Consider the following 25,809-nt stretch of genomic DNA (forward strand, 5'->3'; position numbering starts at 1 on the left):
TGTCCCCATCTCTTCCCGGCCAATGGACTGCTCCGGATAAAGCTCTGGCTCTTCGAACGGCCTGCATGCCACGTGGGCCGGCCGCGTCATGCCCTCCGGGAGAAACACTATCGCTTTGCACATTCCCAAAAGAAGGAACAAAACGACCAAAGGGCTTGTTCCCATAACTCACCTACCCCCAAGGAGGCCGGCACAGATGCCTCAGCATGTCCATCTTCTCTACGTCCCGCAAGACACCCGTGTGGAGTCACTCCTCCGGAAATGGGATCGCAACTCTACACAGGTTACCTACCTCACTACATCCTCATGAACTGCCAAAGCCATCCCCTCCATAGGCAGCTGATGCCAGCCCTTCACGAACAAGACACATCCTCGGGAAGCTGAGGCCAGCACCTGCAACCCAATGATGACAGCCCATCCCACGACATTACATAGGACGTGTCCTCATGATACCTTAACTTTCTCTCCAGGCCCCCAGCCACCACACAGGCTTAAATGCAGCACTCGATCCTCAGCCCACTCCACGATGATCCACTTAGCACCAACAGTGTGCCGGCAGCTTCAGCAGAGGAGCTGAAAGGGGCAGCCCCGTGGCCTAGTCCATCGGCCCCCTTCTGCCATCGCTCAACTCCAGCCCACCCCTGCTCACTGCTCCAGCCCCACCGGGCACTCAGGAACCTCACCACACCACACACAACATCACAGAGGGCCACAGGCCTGGCCTGAGGCTCCAGGCTCCAACCAGGGAAGCTTGCTCACTTTGGCTTCCAGAATCAACCTCCGAAGCGGCATGCACAAAGCGTGATCCTGGCCAAAACACACCTCTCCAAGCTGCAAGCTCACTGGGCCTCCACCAGCACACGCTCCGACTCTGAAGACTAGCAGGAGAGCCTGGCCCCTTGTATTCCCTCAGCGGTCTTTTAGCAGGGACCGGGGATTCATAGATGACCCAGCTTATGGGCAGACACGGTCGACCCTCACACAGGAGTCCCTCCAATGCTGGAGCCCTTAGTGGTGTTTGCATGCCTGTCAGCAGGGGACGTCGGCCCTCACTCCTAACTGTCCCATACCCCCGAGAGAGGAAACGTGCTGGACCTCAGTTTCGATAAGGAGACGGTAGAGCGTTCTCACTCATTTTGTTCAGATTTTCCAAGGAATGCATACAAGGGTGTCATCATCGATCCAAGCACATGCTGGGACGCTGCAGAACACAAACGGGCAGGCCGTGGGGCTCTGCAGAGGAGCCATGACCCGGAAGTACTCCAACAGCCTGGGGAATCCACAGTCTTCAGGCCACTCAGCAAGACCAACAATCAATCCACTCTTGCAGCCACTGGGCCCATCTGATGAAAACCTAATATCCAATGGCACATTTTAGTATGGGTGAATGCATACCGTCCTGAGTTATCCACAGCCACGCTCAGCAACGTGCGCCCGCCCCACTTTTCCCAGTTCTCCTTAGGACATCCAGTCATCAGACAACGCGAAGGTCTTCTTGTCTTTGCCGACGGCCAGCCTTGCCCTGCAGCTGCACCTGAGAAGTGGACAGAAATCATGCAGGCTTCTGAATTGCACCACGGTTCAGAGAACATGATTCTTGCGAACACTTACCTTGCCGTGAGCCCAGAACCTGCTTTCCAAGTACCACTATCCATTACCGAAAACTGATTGCGTGTCTCACAGCATGACTGGAGGAAGTTAGGCACGTACATTGGTCGGTGTGTCAGACACTGTATCTGTGTATTCACGTGAGTGGGCGTGTGTGACTGTGACTGCGCACGAGGATGCGCTTGTGAGTTCCTGTGTGTGGCGCTGAATACGCGTCTTGGTCTCTGGGTGTCGCTGCGGCCCTCTGCAGACACCTCCAACAGTAAACGCCACAGTTTATACACAGCACCCTGGTTGGACCCCCAACTGAAAGGAGAAAGACCCCTGTCAGCTTCAAGAGGCCGCATGCGAAGTTTAACCCCCAGGGGCTGCTGAAATAGGTCACAGACTCCCGCTCTCCCACAGCCACGCCTTCTGACCAAAGCACAAAGACTGGACGAGACCTGCCTCCCGGCCGTGGGTGTCACATCTACGTGGACCTGGAGACCCTGCCACCTACAAGCACATCTGATGTGCCCTTGGGGTCACTCCCAGCGCTCCCAGAAGCAAGGGAACCTCCCATGGGGGGGCTGACTCCCACCTGCAGTTGCCTACAGGCAAGATGCAGCCCGGCACTACTCAAGGGGCTAACGAACTTCGGCCCAAGTGCCTCTTCTCGCCAACTAGACCATATCACTTTCCGTGACCCCGTGGGAATGCCCACAACGGGAAGTGTTGGGCTTCAGCAACCAGGACACAGGTTGGGACCTGACAGCGGAAATTAGGCCACCTTCCCGGCCACGTATCGGCAAGCTTCCAACTGGCAGGTTTCGCGGCCCAGACCACTGAGGAAACGCTCAAACGCTTCACAGCCTCGTCCTAAGTGCCCTCCTGCTGCCTGCAGGGCGACTCAACCCTACTTGAAGCCACAGACATCATGCGAACACGGGGACACTGAACACCAGGGAAGACAGACCGCAAGCCTGTCTGCTTTGATGAGGCCCACGGCACCGCATGCATCCTGGCAATTCTCCACTGCCACAGCGACACTACCGAGGAACTCACAGTGATCAAAGGCACTGTCCCCGAGGACCACAGACAGACTTTCAATGGAAGACCTCTGCCATGCGAGGGGACTTGGAAGCCTGAAAGGGAAAGGTGGTTGGCCACGGCAGGGCACCTGGCAGGGCAACTGTGTCCCCATCTCTTCCCGGCCAATGGACTGCTCCGGATAAAGCTCTGGCTCTTCGAACGGCCTGCATGCCACGTGGGCCGGCCGCGTCATGCCCTCCGGGAGAAACACTATCGCTTTGCACATTCCCAAAAGAAGGAACAAAACGACCAAAGGGCTTGTTCCCATAACTCACCTACCCCCAAGGAGGCCGGCACAGATGCCTCAGCATGTCCATCTTCTCTACGTCCCGCAAGACACCCGTGTGGAGTCACTCCTCCGGAAATGGGATCGCAACTCTACACAGGTTACCTACCTCACTACATCCTCATGAACTGCCAAAGCCATCCCCTCCATAGGCAGCTGATGCCAGCCCTTCACGAACAAGACACATCCTCGGGAAGCTGAGGCCAGCACCTGCAACCCAATGATGACAGCCCATCCCACGACATTACATAGGACGTGTCCTCATGATACCTTAACTTTCTCTCCAGGCCCCCAGCCACCACACAGGCTTAAATGCAGCACTCGATCCTCAGCCCACTCCACGATGATCCACTTAGCACCAACAGTGTGCCGGCAGCTTCAGCAGAGGAGCTGAAAGGGGCAGCCCCGTGGCCTAGTCCATCGGCCCCCTTCTGCCATCGCTCAACTCCAGCCCACCCCTGCTCACTGCTCCAGCCCCACCGGGCACTCAGGAACCTCACCACACCACACACAACATCACAGAGGGCCACAGGCCTGGCCTGAGGCTCCAGGCTCCAACCAGGGAAGCTTGCTCACTTTGGCTTCCAGAATCAACCTCCGAAGCGGCATGCACAAAGCGTGATCCTGGCCAAAACACACCTCTCCAAGCTGCAAGCTCACTGGGCCTCCACCAGCACACGCTCCGACTCTGAAGACTAGCAGGAGAGCCTGGCCCCTTGTATTCCCTCAGCGGTCTTTTAGCAGGGACCGGGGATTCATAGATGACCCAGCTTATGGGCAGACACGGTCGACCCTCACACAGGAGTCCCTCCAATGCTGGAGCCCTTAGTGGTGTTTGCATGCCTGTCAGCAGGGGACGTCGGCCCTCACTCCTAACTGTCCCATACCCCCGAGAGAGGAAACGTGCTGGACCTCAGTTTCGATAAGGAGACGGTAGAGCGTTCTCACTCATTTTGTTCAGATTTTCCAAGGAATGCATACAAGGGTGTCATCATCGATCCAAGCACATGCTGGGACGCTGCAGAACACAAACGGGCAGGCCGTGGGGCTCTGCAGAGGAGCCATGACCCGGAAGTACTCCAACAGCCTGGGGAATCCACAGTCTTCAGGCCACTCAGCAAGACCAACAATCAATCCACTCTTGCAGCCACTGGGCCCATCTGATGAAAACCTAATATCCAATGGCACATTTTAGTATGGGTGAATGCATACCGTCCTGAGTTATCCACAGCCACGCTCAGCAACGTGCGCCCGCCCCACTTTTTCCAGTTCTCCTTAGGACATCCAGTCATCAGACAACGCGAAGGTCTTCTTGTCTTTGCCGACGGCCAGCCTTGCCCTGCAGCTGCACCTGAGAAGTGGACAGAAATCATGCAGGCTTCTGAATTGCACCACGGTTCAGAGAACATGATTCTTGCGAACACTTACCTTGCCGTGAGCCCAGAACCTGCTTTCCAAGTACCACTATCCATTACCGAAAACTGATTGCGTGTCTCACAGCATGACTGGAGGAAGTTAGGCACGTACATTGGTCGGTGTGTCAGACACTGTATCTGTGTATTCACGTGAGTGGGCGTGTGTGACTGTGACTGCGCACGAGGATGCGCTTGTGGGTTCCTGTGTGTGGCGCTGAATACGCGTCTTGGTCTCTGGGTGTCGCTGTGGCCCTCTGCAGACACCTCCAACAGTAAACGCCACAGTTTATACACAGCACCCTGGTTGGACCCCCAACTGAAAGGAGAAAGACCCCTGTCAGCTTCAAGAGGCCGCATGCGAAGTTTAACCCCCAGGGGCTGCTGAAATAGGTCACAGACTCCCGCTCTCCCACAGCCACGCCTTCTGACCAAAGCACAAAGACTGGACGAGACCTGCCTCCCGGCCGTGGGTGTCACATCTACGTGGACCTGGAGACCCTGCCACCTACAAGCACATCTGATGTGCCCTTGGGGTCACTCCCAGCGCTCCCAGAAGCAAGGGAACCTCCCATGGGGGGGCTGACTCCCACCTGCAGTTGCCTACAGGCAAGATGCAGCCCGGCACTACTCAAGGGGCTAACGAACTTCGGCCCAAGTGCCTCTTCTCGCCAACTAGACCATATCACTTTCCGTGACCCCGTGGGAATGCCCACAACGGGAAGTGTTGGGCTTCAGCAACCAGGACACAGGTTGGGACCTGACAGCGGAAATTAGGCCACCTTCCCGGCCACGTATCGGCAAGCTTCCAACTGGCAGGTTTCGCGGCCCAGACCACTGAGGAAACGCTCAAACGCTTCACAGCCTCGTCCTAAGTGCCCTCCTGCTGCCTGCAGGGCGACTCAACCCTACTTGAAGCCACAGACATCATGCGAACACGGGGACACTGAACACCAGGGAAGACAGACCGCAAGCCTGTCTGCTTTGATGAGGCCCACGGCACCGCATGCATCCTGGCAATTCTCCACTGCCACAGCGACACTACCGAGGAACTCACAGTGATCAAAGGCACTGTCCCCGAGGACCACAGACAGACTTTCAATGGAAGACCTCTGCCATGCGAGGGGACTTGGAAGCCTGAAAGGGAAAGGTGGTTGGCCACGGCAGGGCACCTGGCAGGGCAACTGTGTCCCCATCTCTTCCCGGCCAATGGACTGCTCCGGATAAAGCTCTGGCTCTTCGAACGGCCTGCATGCCACATGGGCCGGCCGCGTCATGCCCCCGGGAGAAACACTATCGCTTTGCACATTCCCAAAAGAAGGAACAAAACGACCAAAGGGCTTGTTCCCATAACTCACCTACCCCCAAGGAGGCCGGCACAGATGCCTCAGCATGTCCATCTTCTCTACGTCCCGCAAGACACCCGTGTGGAGTCACTCCTCCGGAAATGGGATCGCAACTCTACACAGGTTACCTACCTCACTACATCCTCATGAACTGCCAAAGCCATCCCCTCCATAGGCAGCTGATGCCAGCCCTTCACGAACAAGACACATCCTCGGGAAGCTGAGGCCAGCACCTGCAACCCAATGATGACAGCCCATCCCACGACATTACATAGGACGTGTCCTCATGATACCTTAACTTTCTCTCCAGGCCCCCAGCCACCACACAGGCTTAAATGCAGCACTCGATCCTCAGCCCACTCCACGATGATCCACTTAGCACCAACAGTGTGCCGGCAGCTTCAGCAGAGGAGCTGAAAGGGGCAGCCCCGTGGCCTAGTCCATCGGCCCCCTTCTGCCATCGCTCAACTCCAGCCCACCCCTGCTCACTGCTCCAGCCCCACCGGGCACTCAGGAACCTCACCACACCACACACAACATCACAGAGGGCCTCAGGCCTGGCCTGAGGCTCCAGGCTCCAACCAGGGAAGCTTGCTCGCTTTGGCTTCCAGAATCAACCTCCGAAGCGGCATGCACAAAGCGTGATCCTGGCCAAAACACACCTCTCCAAGCTGCAAGCTCACTGGGCCTCCACCAGCACACGCTCCGACTCTGAAGACTAGCAGGAGAGCCTGGCCCCTTGTATTCCCTCAGCGGTCTTTTAGCAGGGACCGGGGATTCATAGATGACCCAGCTTATGGGCAGACACGGTCGACCCTCACACAGGAGTCCCTCCAATGCTGGAGCCCTTAGTGGTGTTTGCATGCCTGTCAGCAGGGGACGTCGGCCCTCACTCCTAACTGTCCCATACCCCCGAGAGAGGAAACGTGCTGGACCTCAGTTTCGATAAGGAGACGGTAGAGCGTTCTCACTCATTTTGTTCAGATTTTCCAAGGAATGCATACAAGGGTGTCATCATCGATCCAAGCACATGCTGGGACGCTGCAGAACACAAACGGGCAGGCCGTGGGGCTCTGCAGAGGAGCCATGACCCGGAAGTACTCCAACAGCCTGGGGAATCCACAGTCTTCAGGCCACTCAGCAAGACCAACAATCAATCCACTCTTGCAGCCACTGGGCCCATCTGATGAAAACCTAATATCCAATGGCACATTTTAGTATGGGTGAATGCATACCGTCCTGAGTTATCCACAGCCACGCTCAGCAACGTGCGCCCGCCCCACTTTTCCCAGTTCTCCTTAGGACATCCAGTCATCAGACAACGCGAAGGTCTTCTTGTCTTTGCCGACGGCCAGCCTTGCCCTGCAGCTGCACCTGAGAAGTGGACAGAAATCATGCAGGCTTCTGAATTGCACCACGGTTCAGAGAACATGATTCTTGCGAACACTTACCTTGCCGTGAGCCCAGAACCTGCTTTCCAAGTACCACTATCCATTACCGAAAACTGATTGCGTGTCTCACAGCATGACTGGAGGAAGTTAGGCACGTACATTGGTCGGTGTGTCAGACACTGTATCTGTGTATTCACGTGAGTGGGCGTGTGTGACTGTGACTGCGCACGAGGATGCGCTTGTGGGTTCCTGTGTGTGGCGCTGAATACGCGTCTTGGTCTCTGGGTGTCGCTGTGGCCCTCTGCAGACACCTCCAACAGTAAACGCCACAGTTTATACACAGCACCCTGGTTGGACCCCCAACTGAAAGGAGAAAGACCCCTGTCAGCTTCAAGAGGCCGCATGCGAAGTTTAACCCCCAGGGGCTGCTGAAATAGGTCACAGACTCCCGCTCTCCCACAGCCACGCCTTCTGACCAAAGCACAAAGACTGGACGAGACCTGCCTCCCGGCCGTGGGTGTCACATCTACGTGGACCTGGAGACCCTGCCACCTACAAGCACATCTGATGTGCCCTTGGGGTCACTCCCAGCGCTCCCAGAAGCAAGGGAACCTCCCATGGGGGGGCTGACTCCGACCTGCAGTTGCCTACAGGCAAGATGCAGCCCGGCACTACTCAAGGGGCTAACGAACTTCGGCCCAAGTGCCTCTTCTCGCCAACTAGACCATATCACTTTCCGTGACCCCGTGGGAATGCCCACAACGGGAAGTGTTGGGCTTCAGCAACCAGGACACAGGTTGGGACCTGACAGCGGAAATTAGGCCACCTTCCCGGCCACGTATCGGCAAGCTTCCAACTGGCAGGTTTCGCGGCCCAGACCACTGAGGAAACGCTCAAACGCTTCACAGCCTCGTCCTAAGTGCCCTCCTGCTGCCTGCAGGGCGACTCAACCCTACTTGAAGCCACAGACATCATGCGAACACGGGGACACTGAACACCAGGGAAGACAGACCGCAAGCCTGTCTGCTTTGATGAGGCCCACGGCACCGCATGCATCCTGGCAATTCTCCACTGCCACAGCGACACTACCGAGGAACTCACAGTGATCAAAGGCACTGTCCCCGAGGACCACAGACAGACTTTCAATGGAAGACCTCTGCCATGCGAGGGGACTTGGAAGCCTGAAAGGGAAAGGTGGTTGGCCACGGCAGGGCACCTGGCAGGGCAACTGTGTCCCCATCTCTTCCCGGCCAATGGACTGCTCCGGATAAAGCTCTGGCTCTTCGAACGGCCTGCATGCCACGTGGGCCGGCCGCGTCATGCCCTCCGGGAGAAACACTATCGCTTTGCACATTCCCAAAAGAAGGAACAAAACGACCAAAGGGCTTGTTCCCATAACTCACCTACCCCCAAGGAGGCCGGCACAGATGCCTCAGCATGTCCATCTTCTCTACGTCCCGCAAGACACCCGTGTGGAGTCACTCCTCCGGAAATGGGATCGCAACTCTACACAGGTTACCTACCTCACTACATCCTCATGAACTGCCAAAGCCATCCCCTCCATAGGCAGCTGATGCCAGCCCTTCACGAACAAGACACATCCTCGGGAAGCTGAGGCCAGCACCTGCAACCCAATGATGACAGCCCATCCCACGACATTACATAGGACGTGTCCTCATGATACCTTAACTTTCTCTCCAGGCCCCCAGCCACCACACAGGCTTAAATGCAGCACTCGATCCTCAGCCCACTCCACGATGATCCACTTAGCACCAACAGTGTGCCGGCAGCTTCAGCAGAGGAGCTGAAAGGGGCAGCCCCGTGGCCTAGTCCATCGGCCCCCTTCTGCCATCGCTCAACTCCAGCCCACCCCTGCTCACTGCTCCAGCCCCACCGGGCACTCAGGAACCTCACCACACCACACACAACATCACAGAGGGCCTCAGGCCTGGCCTGAGGCTCCAGGCTCCAACCAGGGAAGCTTGCTCGCTTTGGCTTCCAGAATCAACCTCCGAAGCGGCATGCACAAAGCGTGATCCTGGCCAAAACACACCTCTCCAAGCTGCAAGCTCACTGGGCCTCCACCAGCACACGCTCCGACTCTGAAGACTAGCAGGAGAGCCTGGCCCCTTGTATTCCCTCAGCGGTCTTTTAGCAGGGACCGGGGATTCATAGATGACCCAGCTTATGGGCAGACACGGTCGACCCTCACACAGGAGTCCCTCCAATGCTGGAGCCCTTAGTGGTGTTTGCATGCCTGTCAGCAGGGGACGTCGGCCCTCACTCCTAACTGTCCCATACCCCCGAGAGAGGAAACGTGCTGGACCTCAGTTTCGATAAGGAGACGGTAGAGCGTTCTCACTCATTTTGTTCAGATTTTCCAAGGAATGCATACAAGGGTGTCATCATCGATCCAAGCACATGCTGGGACGCTGCAGAACACAAACGGGCAGGCCGTGGGGCTCTGCAGAGGAGCCATGACCCGGAAGTACTCCAACAGCCTGGGGAATCCACAGTCTTCAGGCCACTCAGCAAGACCAACAATCAATCCACTCTTGCAGCCACTGGGCCCATCTGATGAAAACCTAATATCCAATGGCACATTTTAGTATGGGTGAATGCATACCGTCCTGAGTTATCCACAGCCACGCTCAGCAACGTGCGCCCGCCCCACTTTTCCCAGTTCTCCGTAGGACATCCAGTCATCAGACAACGCGAAGGTCTTCTTGTCTTTGCCGACGGCCAGCCTTGCCCTGCAGCTGCACCTGAGAAGTGGACAGAAATCATGCAGGCTTCTGAATTGCACCACGGTTCAGAGAACATGATTCTTGCGAACACTTACCTTGCCGTGAGCCCAGAACCTGCTTTCCAAGTACCACTATCCATTACCGAAAACTGATTGCGTGTCTCACAGCATGACTGGAGGAAGTTAGGCACGTACATTGGTCGGTGTGTCAGACACTGTATCTGTGTATTCACGTGAGTGGGCGTGTGTGACTGTGACTGCGCACGAGGATGCGCTTGTGGGTTCCTGTGTGTGGCGCTGAATACGCGTCTTGGTCTCTGGGTGTCGCTGTGGCCCTCTGCAGACACCTCCAACAGTAAACGCCACAGTTTATACACAGCACCCTGGTTGGACCCCCAACTGAAAGGAGAAAGACCCCTGTCAGCTTCAAGAGGCCGCATGCGAAGTTTAACCCCCAGGGGCTGCTGAAATAGGTCACAGACTCCCGCTCTCCCACAGCCACGCCTTCTGACCAAAGCACAAAGACTGGACGAGACCTGCCTCCCGGCCGTGGGTGTCACATCTACGTGGACCTGGAGACCCTGCCACCTACAAGCACATCTGATGTGCCCTTGGGGTCACTCCCAGCGCTCCCAGAAGCAAGGGAACCTCCCATGGGGGGGCTGACTCCGACCTGCAGTTGCCTACAGGCAAGATGCAGCCCGGCACTACTCAAGGGGCTAACGAACTTCGGCCCAAGTGCCTCTTCTCGCCAACTAGACCATATCACTTTCCGTGACCCCGTGGGAATGCCCACAACGGGAAGTGTTGGGCTTCAGCAACCAGGACACAGGTTGGGACCTGACAGCGGAAATTAGGCCACCTTCCCGGCCACGTATCGGCAAGCTTCCAACTGGCAGGTTTCGCGGCCCAGACCACTGAGGAAACGCTCAAACGCTTCACAGCCTCGTCCTAAGTGCCCTCCTGCTGCCTGCAGGGCGACTCAACCCTACTTGAAGCCACAGACATCATGCGAACACGGGGACACTGAACACCAGGGAAGACAGACCGCAAGCCTGTCTGCTTTGATGAGGCCCACGGCACCGCATGCATCCTGGCAATTCTCCACTGCCACAGCGACACTACCGAGGAACTCACAGTGATCAAAGGCACTGTCCCCGAGGACCACAGACAGACTTTCAATGGAAGACCTCTGCCATGCGAGGGGACTTGGAAGCCTGAAAGGGAAAGGTGGTTGGCCACGGCAGGGCACCTGGCAGGGCAACTGTGTCCCCATCTCTTCCCGGCCAATGGACTGCTCCGGATAAAGCTCTGGCTCTTCGAACAGCCTGCATGCCACGTGGGCCGGCCGCGTCATGCCCTCCGGGAGAAACACTATCGCTTTGCACATTCCCAAAAGAAGGAACAAAACGACCAAAGGGCTTGTTCCCATAACTCACCTACCCCCAAGGAGGCCGGCACAGATGCCTCAGCATGTCCATCTTCTCTACGTCCCGCAAGACACCCGTGTGGAGTCACTCCTCCGGAAATGGGATCGCAACTCTACACAGGTTACCTACCTCACTACATCCTCATGAACTGCCAAAGCCATCCCCTCCATAGGCAGCTGATGCCAGCCCTTCACGAACAAGACACATCCTCGGGAAGCTGAGGCCAGCACCTGCAACCCAATGATGACAGCCCATCCCACGACATTACATAGGACGTGTCCTCATGATACCTTAACTTTCTCTCCAGGCCCCCAGCCACCACACAGGCTTAAATGCAGCACTCGATCCTCAGCCCACTCCACGATGATCCACTTAGCACCAACAGTGTGCCGGCAGCTTCAGCAGAGGAGCTGAAAGGGGCAGCCCCGTGGCCTAGTCCATCGGCCCCCTTCTGCCATCGCTCAACTCCAGCCCACCCCTGCTCACTGCTCCAGCCCCACCGGGCACTCAGGAACCTCACCACACCACACACAACATCACAGAGGGCCTCAGGCCTGGCCTGAGGCTCCAGGCTGCAACCAGGGAAGCTTGCTCACTTTGGCTTCCAGAATCAACCTCCGAAGCGGCATGCACAAAGCGTGATCCTGGCCAAAACACACCTCTCCAAGCTGCAAGCTCACTGGGCCTCCACCAGCACACGCTCCGACTCTGAAGACTAGCAGGAGAGCCTGGCCCCTTGTATTCCCTCAGCGGTCTTTTAGCAGGGACCGGGGATTCATAGATGACCCAGCTTATGGGCAGACACGGTCGACCCTCACACAGGAGTCCCTCCAATGCTGGAGCCCTTAGTGGTGTTTGCATGCCTGTCAGCAGGGGACGTCGGCCCTCACTCCTAACTGTCCCATACCCCCGAGAGAGGAAACGTGCTGGACCTCAGTTTCGATAAGGAGACGGTAGAGCGTTCTCACTCATTTTGTTCAGATTTTCCAAGGAATGCATACAAGGGTGTCATCATCGATCCAAGCACATGCTGGGACGCTGCAGAACACAAACGGGCAGGCCGTGGGGCTCTGCAGAGGAGCCATGACCCGGAAGTACTCCAACAGCCTGGGGAATCCACAGTCTTCAGGCCACTCAGCAAGACCAACAATCAATCCACTCTTGCAGCCACTGGGCCCATCTGATGAAAACCTAATATCCAATGGCACATTTTAGTATGGGTGAATGCATACCGTCCTGAGTTATCCACAGCCACGCTCAGCAACGTGCGCCCGCCCCACTTTTCCCAGTTCTCCTTAGGACATCCAGTCATCAGACAACGCGAAGGTCTTCTTGTCTTTGCCGACGGCCAGCCTTGCCCTGCAGCTGCACCTGAGAAGTGGACAGAAATCATGCAGGCTTCTGAATTGCACCACGGTTCAGAGAACATGATTCTTGCGAACACTTACCTTGCCGTGAGCCCAGAACCTGCTTTCCAAGTACCACTATCCATTACCGAAAACTGATTGCGTGTCTCACAGCATGACTGGAGGAAGTTAGGCACGTACATTGGTCGGTGTGTCAGACACTGTATCTGTGTATTCACGTGAGTGGGCGTGTGTGACTGTGACTGCGCACGAGGATGCGCTTGTGGGTTCCTGTGTGTGGCGCTGAATACGCGTCTTGGTCTCTGGGTGTCGCTGTGGCCCTCTGCAGACACCTCCAACAGTAAACGCCACAGTTTATACACAGCACCCTGGTTGGACCCCCAACTGAAAGGAGAAAGACCCCTGTCAGCTTCAAGAGGCCGCATGCGAAGTTTAACCCCCAGGGGCTGCTGAAATAGGTCACAGACTCCCGCTCTCCCACAGCCACGCCTTCTGACCAAAGCACAAAGACTGGACGAGACCTGCCTCCCGGCCGTGGGTGTCACATCTACGTGGACCTGGAGACCCTGCCACCTACAAGCACATCTGATGTGCCCTTGGGGTCACTCCCAGCGCTCCCAGAAGCAAGGGAACCTCCCATGGGGGGGCTGACTCCGACCTGCAGTTGCCTACAGGCAAGATGCAGCCCGGCACTACTCAAGGGGCTAACGAACTTCGGCCCAAGTGCCTCTTCTCGCCAACTAGACCATATCACTTTCCGTGACCCCGTGGGAATGCCCACAACGGGAAGTGTTGGGCTTCAGCAACCAGGACACAGGTTGGGACCTGACAGCGGAAATTAGGCCACCTTCCCGGCCACGTATCGGCAAGCTTCCAACTGGCAGGTTTCGCGGCCCAGACCACTGAGGAAACGCTCAAACGCTTCACAGCCTCGTCCTAAGTACCCTCCTGCTGCCTGCAGGGCGACTCAACCCTACTTGAAGCCACAGACATCATGCGAACACGGGGACACTGAACACCAGGGAAGACAGACCGCAAGCCTGTCTGCTTTGATGAGGCCCACGGCACCGCATGCATCCTGGCAATTCTCCACTGCCACAGCGACACTACCGAGGAACTCACAGTGATCAAAGGCACTGTCCCCGAGGACCACAGACAGACTTTCAATGGAAGACCTCTGCCATGCGAGGGGACTTGGAAGCCTGAAAGGGAAAGGTGGTTGGCCACGGCAGGGCACCTGGCAGGGCAACTGTGTCCCCATCTCTTCCCGGCCAATGGACTGCTCCGGATAAAGCTCTGGCTCTTCGAACGGCCTGCATGCCACGTGGGCCGGCCGCGTCATGCCCTCCGGGAGAAACACTATCGCTTTGCACATTCCCAAAAGAAGGAACAAAACGACCAAAGGGCTTGTTCCCATAACTCACCTACCCCCAAGGAGGCCGGCACAGATGCCTCAGCATGTCCATCTTCTCTACGTCCCGCAAGACACCCGTGTGGAGTCACTCCTCCGGAAATGGGATCGCAACTCTACACAGGTTACCTACCTCACTACATCCTCATGAACTGCCAAAGCCATCCCCTCCATAGGCAGCTGATGCCAGCCCTTCACGAACAAGACACATCCTCGGGAAGCTGAGGCCAGCACCTGCAACCCAATGATGACAGCCCATCCCACGACATTACATAGGACGTGTCCTCATGATACCTTAACTTTCTCTCCAGGCCCCCAGCCACCACACAGGCTTAAATGCAGCACTCGATCCTCAGCCCACTCCACGATGATCCACTTAGCACCAACAGTGTGCCGGCAGCTTCAGCAGAGGAGCTGAAAGGGGCAGCCCCGTGGCCTAGTCCATCGGCCCCCTTCTGCCATCGCTCAACTCCAGCCCACCCCTGCTCACTGCTCCAGCCCCACCGGGCACTCAGGAACCTCACCACACCACACACAACATCACAGAGGGCCTCAGGCCTGGCCTGAGGCTCCAGGCTCCAACCAGGGAAGCTTGCTCGCTTTGGCTTCCAGAATCAACCTCCGAAGCGGCATGCACAAAGCGTGATCCTGGCCAAAACACACCTCTCCAAGCTGCAAGCTCACTGGGCCTCCACCAGCACACGCTCCGACTCTGAAGACTAGCAGGAGAGCCTGGCCCCTTGTATTCCCTCAGCGGTCTTTTAGCAGGGACCGGGGATTCATAGATGACCCAGCTTATGGGCAGACACGGTCGACCCTCACACAGGAGTCCCTCCAATGCTGGAGCCCTTAGTGGTGTTTGCATGCCTGTCAGCAGGGGACGTCGGCCCTCACTCCTAACTGTCCCATACCCCCGAGAGAGGAAACGTGCTGGACCTCAGTTTCGATAAGGAGACGGTAGAGCGTTCTCACTCATTTTGTTCAGATTTTCCAAGGAATGCATACAAGGGTGTCATCATCGATCCAAGCACATGCTGGGACGCTGCAGAACACAAACGGGCAGGCCGTGGGGCTCTGCAGAGGAGCCATGACCCGGAAGTACTCCAACAGCCTGGGGAATCCACAGTCTTCAGGCCACTCAGCAAGACCAACAATCAATCCACTCTTGCAGCCACTGGGCCCATCTGATGAAAACCTAATATCCAATGGCACATTTTAGTATGGGTGAATGCATACCGTCCTGAGTTATCCACAGCCACGCTCAGCAACGTGCGCCCGCCCCACTTTTCCCAGTTCTCCGTAGGACATCCAGTCATCAGACAACGCGAAGGTCTTCTTGTCTTTGCCGACGGCCAGCCTTGCCCTGCAGCTGCACCTGAGAAGTGGACAGAAATCATGCAGGCTTCTGAATTGCACCACGGTTCAGAGAACATGATTCTTGCAAACACTTACCTTGCCGTGAGCCCAGAACCTGCTTTCCAAGTACCACTATCCATTACCGAAAACTGATTGCGTGTCTCACAGCATGACTGGAGGAAGTTAGGCACGTACATTGGTCGGTGTGTCAGACACTGTATCTGTGTATTCACGTGAGTGGGCGTGTGTGACTGTGACTGCGCACGAGGATGCGCTTGTGGGTTCCTGTGTGTGGCGCTGAATACGCGTCTTGGTCTCTGGGTGTCGCTGTGGCCCTCTGCAGACACCTCCAACAGTAAACGCCACAGTTTATACACAGCACCCTGGTTGGACCCCCAACTGAAAGGAGAAAGACCCCTGTCAGCTTCAAGAGGCCGCATGCGAAGTTTAACGCCCAGGGGCTGCTGAAATAGGTCACAGACTCCCGCTCTCCCACAGCCACGCCTTCTGACCAAAGCACAAAGACTGGACGAGACCTGCCTCCCGGCCGTGGGTGTCACATCTACGTGGACCTGGAGACCCTGCCACCTACAAGCACATCTGATGTGCCCTTGGGGTCACTCCCAGCGCTCCCAGAAGCAAGGGAACCTCCCATGGGGGGGCTGACTCCGACCTGCAGTTGCCTACAGGCAAGATGCAGCCCGGCACTACTCAAGGGGCTAACGAACTTCGGCCCAAGTGCCTCTTCTCGCCAACTAGACCATATCACTTTCCGTGACCCCGTGGGAATGCCCACAACGGGAAGTGTTGGGCTTCAGCAACCAGGACACAGGTTGGGACCTGACAGCGGAAATTAGGCCACCTTCCCGGCCACGTATCGGCAAGCTTCCAACTGGCAGGTTTCGCGGCCCAGACCACTGAGGAAACGCTCAAACGCTTCACAGCCTCGTCCTAAGTGCCCTCCTGCTGCCTGCAGGGCGACTCAACCCTACTTGAAGCCACAGACATCATGCGAACACGGGGACACTGAACACCAGGGAAGACAGACCGCAAGCCTGTCTGCTTTGATGAGGCCCACGGCACCGCATGCATCCTGGCAATTCTCCACTGCCACAGCGACACTACCGAGGAACTCACAGTGATCAAAGGCACTGTCCCCGAGGACCACAGACAGACTTTCAATGGAAGACCTCTGCCATGCGAGGGGACTTGGAAGCCTGAAAGGGAAAGGTGGTTGGCCACGGCAGGGCACCTGGCAGGGCAACTGTGTCCCCATCTCTTCCCGGCCAATGGACTGCTCCGGATAAAGCTCTGGCTCTTCGAACAGCCTGCATGCCACGTGGGCCGGCCGCGTCATGCCCTCCGGGAGAAACACTATCGCTTTGCACATTCCCAAAAGAAGGAACAAAACGACCAAAGGGCTTGTTCCCATAACTCACCTACCCCCAAGGAGGCCGGCACAGATGCCTCAGCATGTCCATCTTCTCTACGTCCCGCAAGACACCCGTGTGGAGTCACTCCTCCGGAAATGGGATCGCAACTCTACACAGGTTACCTACCTCACTACATCCTCATGAACTGCCAAAGCCATCCCCTCCATAGGCAGCTGATGCCAGCCCTTCACGAACAAGACACATCCTCGGGAAGCTGAGGCCAGCACCTGCAACCCAATGATGACAGCCCATCCCACGACATTACATAGGACGTGTCCTCATGATACCTTAACTTTCTCTCCAGGCCCCCAGCCACCACACAGGCTTAAATGCAGCACTCGATCCTCAGCCCACTCCACGATGATCCACTTAGCACCAACAGTGTGCCGGCAGCTTCAGCAGAGGAGCTGAAAGGGGCAGCCCCGTGGCCTAGTCCATCGGCCCCCTTCTGCCATCGCTCAACTCCAGCCCACCCCTGCTCACTGCTCCAGCCCCACCGGGCACTCAGGAACCTCACCACACCACACACAACATCACAGAGGGCCTCAGGCCTGGCCTGAGGCTCCAGGCTCCAACCAGGGAAGCTTGCTCACTTTGGCTTCCAGAATCAACCTCCGAAGCGGCATGCACAAAGCGTGATCCTGGCCAAAACACACCTCTCCAAGCTGCAAGCTCACTGGGCCTCCACCAGCACACGCTCCGACTCTGAAGACTAGCAGGAGAGCCTGGCCCCTTGTATTCCCTCAGCGGTCTTTTAGCAGGGACCGGGGATTCATAGATGACCCAGCTTATGGGCAGACACGGTCGACCCTCACACAGGAGTCCCTCCAATGCTGGAGCCCTTAGTGGTGTTTGCATGCCTGTCAGCAGGGGACGTCGGCCCTCACTCCTAACTGTCCCATACCCCCGAGAGAGGAAACGTGCTGGACCTCAGTTTCGATAAGGAGACGGTAGAGCGTTCTCACTCATTTTGTTCAGATTTTCCAAGGAATGCATACAAGGGTGTCATCATCGATCCAAGCACATGCTGGGACGCTGCAGAACACAAACGGGCAGGCCGTGGGGCTCTGCAGAGGAGCCATGACCCGGAAGTACTCCAACAGCCTGGGGAATCCACAGTCTTCAGGCCACTCAGCAAGACCAACAATCAATCCACTCTTGCAGCCACTGGGCCCATCTGATGAAAACCTAATATCCAATGGCACATTTTAGTATGGGTGAATGCATACCGTCCTGAGTTATCCACAGCCACGCTCAGCAACGTGCGCCCGCCCCACTTTTCCCAGTTCTCCTTAGGACATCCAGTCATCAGACAACGCGAAGGTCTTCTTGTCTTTGCCGACGGCCAGCCTTGCCCTGCAGCTGCACCTGAGAAGTGGACAGAAATCATGCAGGCTTCTGAATTGCACCACGGTTCAGAGAACATGATTCTTGCGAACACTTACCTTGCCGTGAGCCCAGAACCTGCTTTCCAAGTACCACTATCCATTACCGAAAACTGATTGCGTGTCTCACAGCATGACTGGAGGAAGTTAGGCACGTACATTGGTCGGTGTGTCAGACACTGTATCTGTGTATTCACGTGAGTGGGCGTGTGTGACTGTGACTGCGCACGAGGATGCGCTTGTGGGTTCCTGTGTGTGGCGCTGAATACGCGTCTTGGTCTCTGGGTGTCGCTGTGGCCCTCTGCAGACACCTCCAACAGTAAACGCCACAGTTTATACACAGCACCCTGGTTGGACCCCCAACTGAAAGGAGAAAGACCCCTGTCAGCTTCAAGAGGCCGCATGCGAAGTTTAACGCCCAGGGGCTGCTGAAATAGGTCACAGACTCCCGCTCTCCCACAGCCACGCCTTCTGACCAAAGCACAAAGACTGGACGAGACCTGCCTCCCGGCCGTGGGTGTCACATCTACGTGGACCTGGAGACCCTGCCACCTACAAGCACATCTGATGTGCCCTTGGGGTCACTCCCAGCGCTCCCAGAAGCAAGGGAACCTCCCATGGGGGGGCTGACTCCGACCTGCAGTTGCCTACAGGCAAGATGCAGCCCGGCACTACTCAAGGGGCTAACGAACTTCGGCCCAAGTGCCTCTTCTCGCCAACTAGACCATATCACTTTCCGTGACCCCGTGGGAATGCCCACAACGGGAAGTGTTGGGCTTCAGCAACCAGGACACAGGTTGGGACCTGACAGCGGAAATTAGGCCACCTTCCCGGCCACGTATCGGCAAGCTTCCAACTGGCAGGTTTCGCGGCCCAGACCACTGAGGAAACGCTCAAACGCTTCACAGCCTCGTCCTAAGTGCCCTCCTGCTGCCTGCAGGGCGACTCAACCCTACTTGAAGCCACAGACATCATGCGAACACGGGGACACTGAACACCAGGGAAGACAGACCGCAAGCCTGTCTGCTTTGATGAGGCCCACGGCACCGCATGCATCCTGGCAATTCTCCACTGCCACAGCGACACTACCGAGGAACTCACAGTGATCAAAGGCACTGTCCCCGAGGACCACAGACAGACTTTCAATGGAAGACCTCTGCCATGCGAGGGGACTTGGAAGCCTGAAAGGGAAAGGTGGTTGGCCACGGCAGGGCACCTGGCAGGGCAACTGTGTCCCCATCTCTTCCCGGCCAATGGACTGCTCCGGATAAAGCTCTGGCTCTTCGAACGGCCTGCATGCCACGTGGGCCGGCCGCGTCATGCCCTCCGGGAGAAACACTATCGCTTTGCACATTCCCAAAAGAAGGAACAAAACGACCAAAGGGCTTGTTCCCATAACTCACCTACCCCCAAGGAGGCCGGCACAGATGCCTCAGCATGTCCATCTTCTCTACGTCCCGCAAGACACCCGTGTGGAGTCACTCCTCCGGAAATGGGATCGCAACTCTACACAGGTTACCTACCTCACTACATCCTCATGAACTGCCAAAGCCATCCCCTCCATAGGCAGCTGATGCCAGCCCTTCACGAACAAGACACATCCTCGGGAAGCTGAGGCCAGCACCTGCAACCCAATGATGACAGCCCATCCCACGACATTACATAGGACGTGTCCTCATGATACCTTAACTTTCTCTCCAGGCCCCCAGCCACCACACAGGCTTAAAGGCAGCACTCGATCCTCAGCCCACTCCACGATGATCCACTTAGCACCAACAGTGTGCCGGCAGCTTCAGCAGAGGAGCTGAAAGGGGCAGCCCCGTGGCCTAGTCCATCGGCCCCCTTCTGCCATCGCTCAACTCCAGCCCACCCCTGCTCACTGCTCCAGCCCCACCGGGCACTCAGGAACCTCACCACACCACACACAACATCACAGAGGGCCTCAGGCCTGGCCTGAGGCTCCAGGCTCCAACCAGGGAAGCTTGCTCACTTTGGCTTCCAGAATCAACCTCCGAAGCGGCATGCACAAAGCGTGATCCTGGCCAAAACACACCTCTCCAAGCTGCAAGCTCACTGGGCCTCCACCAGCACACGCTCCGACTCTGAAGACTAGCAGGAGAGCCTGGCCCCTTGTATTCCCTCAGCGGTCTTTTAGCAGGGACCGGGGATTCATAGATGACCCAGCTTATGGGCAGACACGGTCGACCCTCACACAGGAGTCCCTCCAATGCTGGAGCCCTTAGTGGTGTTTGCATGCCTGTCAGCAGGGGACGTCGGCCCTCACTCCTAACTGTCCCATACCCCCGAGAGAGGAAACGTGCTGGACCTCAGTTTCGATAAGGAGACGGTAGAGCGTTCTCACTCATTTTGTTCAGATTTTCCAAGGAATGCATACAAGGGTGTCATCATCGATCCAAGCACATGCTGGGACGCTGCAGAACACAAACGGGCAGGCCGTGGGGCTCTGCAGAGGAGCCATGACCCGGAAGTACTCCAACAGCCTGGGGAATCCACAGTCTTCAGGCCACTCAGCAAGACCAACAATCAATCCACTCTTGCAGCCACTGGGCCCATCTGATGAAAACCTAATATCCAATGGCACATTTTAGTATGGGTGAATGCATACCGTCCTGAGTTATCCACAGCCACGCTCAGCAACGTGCGCCCGCCCCACTTTTTCCAGTTCTCCTTAGGACATCCAGTCATCAGACAACGCGAAGGTCTTCTTGTCTTTGCCGACGGCCAGCCTTGCCCTGCAGCTGCACCTGAGAAGTGGACAGAAATCATGCAGGCTTCTGAATTGCACCACGGTTCAGAGAACATGATTCTTGCGAACACTTACCTTGCCGTGAGCCCAGAACCTGCTTTCCAAGTACCACTATCCATTACCGAAAACTGATTGCGTGTCTCACAGCATGACTGGAGGAAGTTAGGCACGTACATTGGTCGGTGTGTCAGACACTGTATCTGTGTATTCACGTGAGTGGGCGTGTGTGACTGTGACTGCGCACGAGGATGCGCTTGTGGGTTCCTGTGTGTGGCGCTGAATACGCGTCTTGGTCTCTGGGTGTCGCTGTGGCCCTCTGCAGACACCTCCAACAGTAAACGCCACAGTTTATACACAGCACCCTGGTTGGACCCCCAACTGAAAGGAGAAAGACCCCTGTCAGCTTCAAGAGGCCGCATGCGAAGTTTAACGCCCAGGGGCTGCTGAAATAGGTCACAGACTCCCGCTCTCCCACAGCCACGCCTTCTGACCAAAGCACAAAGACTGGACGAGACCTGCCTCCCGGCCGTGGGTGTCACATCTACGTGGACCTGGAGACCCTGCCACCTACAAGCACATCTGATGTGCCCTTGGGGTCACTCCCAGCGCTCCCAGAAGCAAGGGAACCTCCCATGGGGGGGCTGACTCCGACCTGCAGTTGCCTACAGGCAAGATGCAGCCCGGCACTACTCAAGGGGCTAACGAACTTCGGCCCAAGTGCCTCTTCTCGCCAACTAGACCATATCACTTTCCGTGACCCCGTGGGAATGCCCACAACGGGAAGTGTTGGGCTTCGGCAACCAGGACACAGGTTGGGACCTGACAGCGGAAATTAGGCCACCTTCCCGGCCACGTATCGGCAAGCTTCCAACTGGCAGGTTTCGCGGCCCAGACCACTGAGGAAACGCTCAAACGCTTCACAGCCTCGTCCTAAGTGCCCTCCTGCTGCCTGCAGGGCGACTCAACCCTACTTGAAGCCACAGACATCATGCGAACACGGGGACACTGAACACCAGGGAAGACAGACCGCAAGCCTGTCTGCTTTGATGAGGCCCACGGCACCGCATGCATCCTGGCAATTCTCCACTGCCACAGCGACACTACCGAGGAACTCACAGTGATCAAAGGCACTGTCCCCGAGGACCACAGACAGACTTTCAATGGAAGACCTCTGCCATGCGAGGGGACTTGGAAGCCTGAAAGGGAAAGGTGGTTGGCCACGGCAGGGCACCTGGCAGGGCAACTGTGTCCCCATCTCTTCCCGGCCAATGGACTGCTCCGGATAAAGCTCTGGCTCTTCGAACGGCCTGCATGCCACGTGGGCCGGCCGCGTCATGCCCTCCGGGAGAAACACTATCGCTTTGCACATTCCCAAAAGAAGGAACAAAACGACCAAAGGGCTTGTTCCCATAACTCACCTACCCCCAAGGAGGCCGGCACAGATGCCTCAGCATGTCCATCTTCTCTACGTCCCGCAAGACACCCGTGTGGAGTCACTCCTCCGGAAATGGGATCGCAACTCTACACAGGTTACCTACCTCACTACATCCTCATGAACTGCCAAAGCCATCCCCTCCATAGGCAGCTGATGCCAGCCCTTCACGAACAAGACACATCCTCGGGAAGCTGAGGCCAGCACCTGCAACCCAATGATGACAGCCCATCCCACGACATTACATAGGACGTGTCCTCATGATACCTTAACTTTCTCTCCAGGCCCCCAGCCACCACACAGGCTTAAATGCAGCACTCGATCCTCAGCCCACTCCACGATGATCCACTTAGCACCAACAGTGTGCCGGCAGCTTCAGCAGAGGAGCTGAAAGGGGCAGCCCCGTGGCCTAGTCCATCGGCCCCCTTCTGCCATCGCTCAACTCCAGCCCACCCCTGCTCACTGCTCCAGCCCCACCGGGCACTCAGGAACCTCACCACACCACACACAACATCACAGAGGGCCTCAGGCCTGGCCTGAGGCTCCAGGCTCCAACCAGGGAAGCTTGCTCACTTTGGCTTCCAGAATCAACCTCCGAAGCGGCATGCACAAAGCGTGATCCTGGCCAAAACACACCTCTCCAAGCTGCAAGCTCACTGGGCCTCCACCAGCACACGCTCCGACTCTGAAGACTAGCAGGAGAGCCTGGCCCCTTGTATTCCCTCAGCGGTCTTTTAGCAGGGACCGGGGATTCATAGATGACCCAGCTTATGGGCAGACACGGTCGACCCTCACACAGGAGTCCCTCCAATGCTGGAGCCCTTAGTGGTGTTTGCATGCCTGTCAGCAGGGGACGTCGGCCCTCACTCCTAACTGTCCCATACCCCCGAGAGAGGAAACGTGCTGGACCTCAGTTTCGATAAGGAGACGGTAGAGCGTTCTCACTCATTTTGTTCAGATTTTCCAAGGAATGCATACAAGGGTGTCATCATCGATCCAAGCACATGCTGGGACGCTGCAGAACACAAACGGGCAGGCCGTGGGGCTCTGCAGAGGAGCCATGACCCGGAAGTACTCCAACAGCCTGGGGAATCCACAGTCTTCAGGCCACTCAGCAAGACCAACAATCAATCCACTCTTGCAGCCACTGGGCCCATCTGATGAAAACCTAATATCCAATGGCACATTTTAGTATGGGTGAATGCATACCGTCCTGAGTTATCCACAGCCACGCTCAGCAACGTGCGCCCGCCCCACTTTTTCCAGTTCTCCTTAGGACATCCAGTCATCAGACAACGCGAAGGTCTTCTTGTCTTTGCCGACGGCCAGCCTTGCCCTGCAGCTGCACCTGAGAAGTGGACAGAAATCATGCAGGCTTCTGAATTGCACCACGGTTCAGAGAACATGATTCTTGCGAACACTTACCTTGCCGTGAGCCCAGAACCTGCTTTCCAAGTACCACTATCCATTACCGAAAACTGATTGCGTGTCTCACAGCATGACTGGAGGAAGTTAGGCACGTACATTGGTCGGTGTGTCAGACACTGTATCTGTGTATTCACGTGAGTGGGCGTGTGTGACTGTGACTGCGCACGAGGATGCGCTTGTGGGTTCCTGTGTGTGGCGCTGAATACGCGTCTTGGTCTCTGGGTGTCGCTGTGGCCCTCTGCAGACACCTCCAACAGTAAACGCCACAGTTTATACACAGCACCCTGGTTGGACCCCCAACTGAAAGGAGAAAGACCCCTGTCAGCTTCAAGAGGCCGCATGCGAAGTTTAACGCCCAGGGGCTGCTGAAATAGGTCACAGACTCCCGCTCTCCCACAGCCACGCCTTCTGACCAAAGCACAAAGACTGGACGAGACCTGCCTCCCGGCCGTGGGTGTCACATCTACGTGGACCTGGAGACCCTGCCACCTACAAGCACATCTGATGTGCCCTTGGGGTCACTCCCAGCGCTCCCAGAAGCAAGGGAACCTCCCATGGGGGGGCTGACTCCGACCTGCAGTTGCCTACAGGCAAGATGCAGCCCGGCACTACTCAAGGGGCTAACGAACTTCGGCCCAAGTGCCTCTTCTCGCCAACTAGACCATATCACTTTCCGTGACCCCGTGGGAATGCCCACAACGGGAAGTGTTGGGCTTCAGCAACCATGACACAGGTTGGGACCTGACAGCGGAAATTAGGCCACCTTCCCGGCCACGTATCGGCAAGCTTCCAACTGGCAGGTTTCGCGGCCCAGACCACTGAGGAAACGCTCAAACGCTTCACAGCCTCGTCCTAAGTGCCCTCCTGCTGCCTGCAGGGCGACTCAACCCTACTTGAAGCCACAGACGTCATGCGAACACGGGGACACTGAACACCAGGGAAGACAGACCGCAAGCCTGTCTGCTTTGATGAGGCCCACGGCACCGCATGCATCCTGGCAATTCTCCACTGCCACAGCGACACTACCGAGGAACTCACAGTGATCAAAGGCACTGTCCCCGAGGACCACAGACAGACTTTCAATGGAAGACCTCTGCCATGCGAGGGGACTTGGAAGCCTGAAAGGGAAAGGTGGTTGGCCACGGCAGGGCACCTGGCAGGGCAACTGTGTCCCCATCTCTTCCCGGCCAATGGACTGCTCCGGATAAAGCTCTGGCTCTTCGAACGGCCTGCATGCCACGTGGGCCGGCCGCGTCATGCCCTCCGGGAGAAACACTATCGCTTTGCACATTCCCAAAAGAAGGAACAAAACGACCAAAGGGCTTGTTCCCATAACTCACCTACCCCCAAGGAGGCCGGCACAGATGCCTCAGCATGTCCATCTTCTCTACGTCCCGCAAGACACCCGTGTGGAGTCACTCCTCCGGAAATGGGATCGCAACTCTACACAGGTTACCTACCTCACTACATCCTCATGAACTGCCAAAGCCATCCCCTCCATAGGCAGCTGATGCCAGCCCTTCACGAACAAGACACATCCTCGGGAAGCTGAGGCCAGCACCTGCAACCCAATGATGACAGCCCATCCCACGACATTACATAGGACGTGTCCTCATGATACCTTAACTTTCTCTCCAGGCCCCCAGCCACCACACAGGCTTAAAGGCAGCACTCGATCCTCAGCCCACTCCACGATGATCCACTTAGCACCAACAGTGTGCCGGCAGCTTCAGCAGAGGAGCTGAAAGGGGCAGCCCCGTGGCCTAGTCCATCGGCCCCCTTCTGCCATCGCTCAACTCCAGCCCACCCCTGCTCACTGCTCCAGCCCCACCGGGCACTCAGGAACCTCACCACACCACACACAACATCACAGAGGGCCTCAGGCCTGGCCTGAGGCTCCAGGCTCCAACCAGGGAAGCTTGCTCACTTTGGCTTCCAGA

At 56.9% G+C, this 25,809-nt stretch overlaps 9 non-coding genes across 9 annotated transcripts; all 9 read right to left on the reverse strand.

The window, feature by feature from the left end:
- Positions 1-1,091: 1,091 nt before the first annotated feature.
- Positions 1,092-1,184, reverse strand: LOC133086418 (small nucleolar RNA SNORD116). Its single transcript, XR_009700173.1, has one exon. It is a non-coding gene; the product is annotated as a small nucleolar RNA SNORD116 (small nucleolar RNA).
- A 2,689-nt stretch (positions 1,185-3,873) lies between these two features.
- On the reverse strand, positions 3,874-3,966 carry LOC133086419 (small nucleolar RNA SNORD116). The gene has a single exon (XR_009700174.1). It is a non-coding gene; the product is annotated as a small nucleolar RNA SNORD116 (small nucleolar RNA).
- Positions 3,967-6,654: 2,688 nt separating this feature from the next.
- LOC133086420 (small nucleolar RNA SNORD116) lies at positions 6,655-6,747 on the reverse strand. Its single transcript, XR_009700175.1, has one exon. It is a non-coding gene; the product is annotated as a small nucleolar RNA SNORD116 (small nucleolar RNA).
- A 2,689-nt stretch (positions 6,748-9,436) lies between these two features.
- Positions 9,437-9,529, reverse strand: LOC133086421 (small nucleolar RNA SNORD116). The gene has a single exon (XR_009700176.1). It is a non-coding gene; the product is annotated as a small nucleolar RNA SNORD116 (small nucleolar RNA).
- Positions 9,530-12,218: 2,689 nt separating this feature from the next.
- LOC133086422 (small nucleolar RNA SNORD116) lies at positions 12,219-12,311 on the reverse strand. Its single transcript, XR_009700177.1, has one exon. It is a non-coding gene; the product is annotated as a small nucleolar RNA SNORD116 (small nucleolar RNA).
- Positions 12,312-15,000: 2,689 nt separating this feature from the next.
- Positions 15,001-15,093, reverse strand: LOC133086423 (small nucleolar RNA SNORD116). The gene has a single exon (XR_009700178.1). It is a non-coding gene; the product is annotated as a small nucleolar RNA SNORD116 (small nucleolar RNA).
- A 2,689-nt stretch (positions 15,094-17,782) lies between these two features.
- On the reverse strand, positions 17,783-17,875 carry LOC133086425 (small nucleolar RNA SNORD116). The gene has a single exon (XR_009700180.1). It is a non-coding gene; the product is annotated as a small nucleolar RNA SNORD116 (small nucleolar RNA).
- A 2,689-nt stretch (positions 17,876-20,564) lies between these two features.
- LOC133086426 (small nucleolar RNA SNORD116) lies at positions 20,565-20,657 on the reverse strand. Its single transcript, XR_009700181.1, has one exon. It is a non-coding gene; the product is annotated as a small nucleolar RNA SNORD116 (small nucleolar RNA).
- Positions 20,658-23,346: 2,689 nt separating this feature from the next.
- On the reverse strand, positions 23,347-23,439 carry LOC133086427 (small nucleolar RNA SNORD116). Its single transcript, XR_009700182.1, has one exon. It is a non-coding gene; the product is annotated as a small nucleolar RNA SNORD116 (small nucleolar RNA).
- Between the last annotated feature and the right edge of the window lie 2,370 nt (positions 23,440-25,809).

The sequence above is a fragment of the Eubalaena glacialis genome, chromosome 2 (assembly GCF_028564815.1).
Source record: "Eubalaena glacialis isolate mEubGla1 chromosome 2, mEubGla1.1.hap2.+ XY, whole genome shotgun sequence".
NCBI lineage: Eukaryota > Metazoa > Chordata > Mammalia > Artiodactyla > Balaenidae > Eubalaena > Eubalaena glacialis.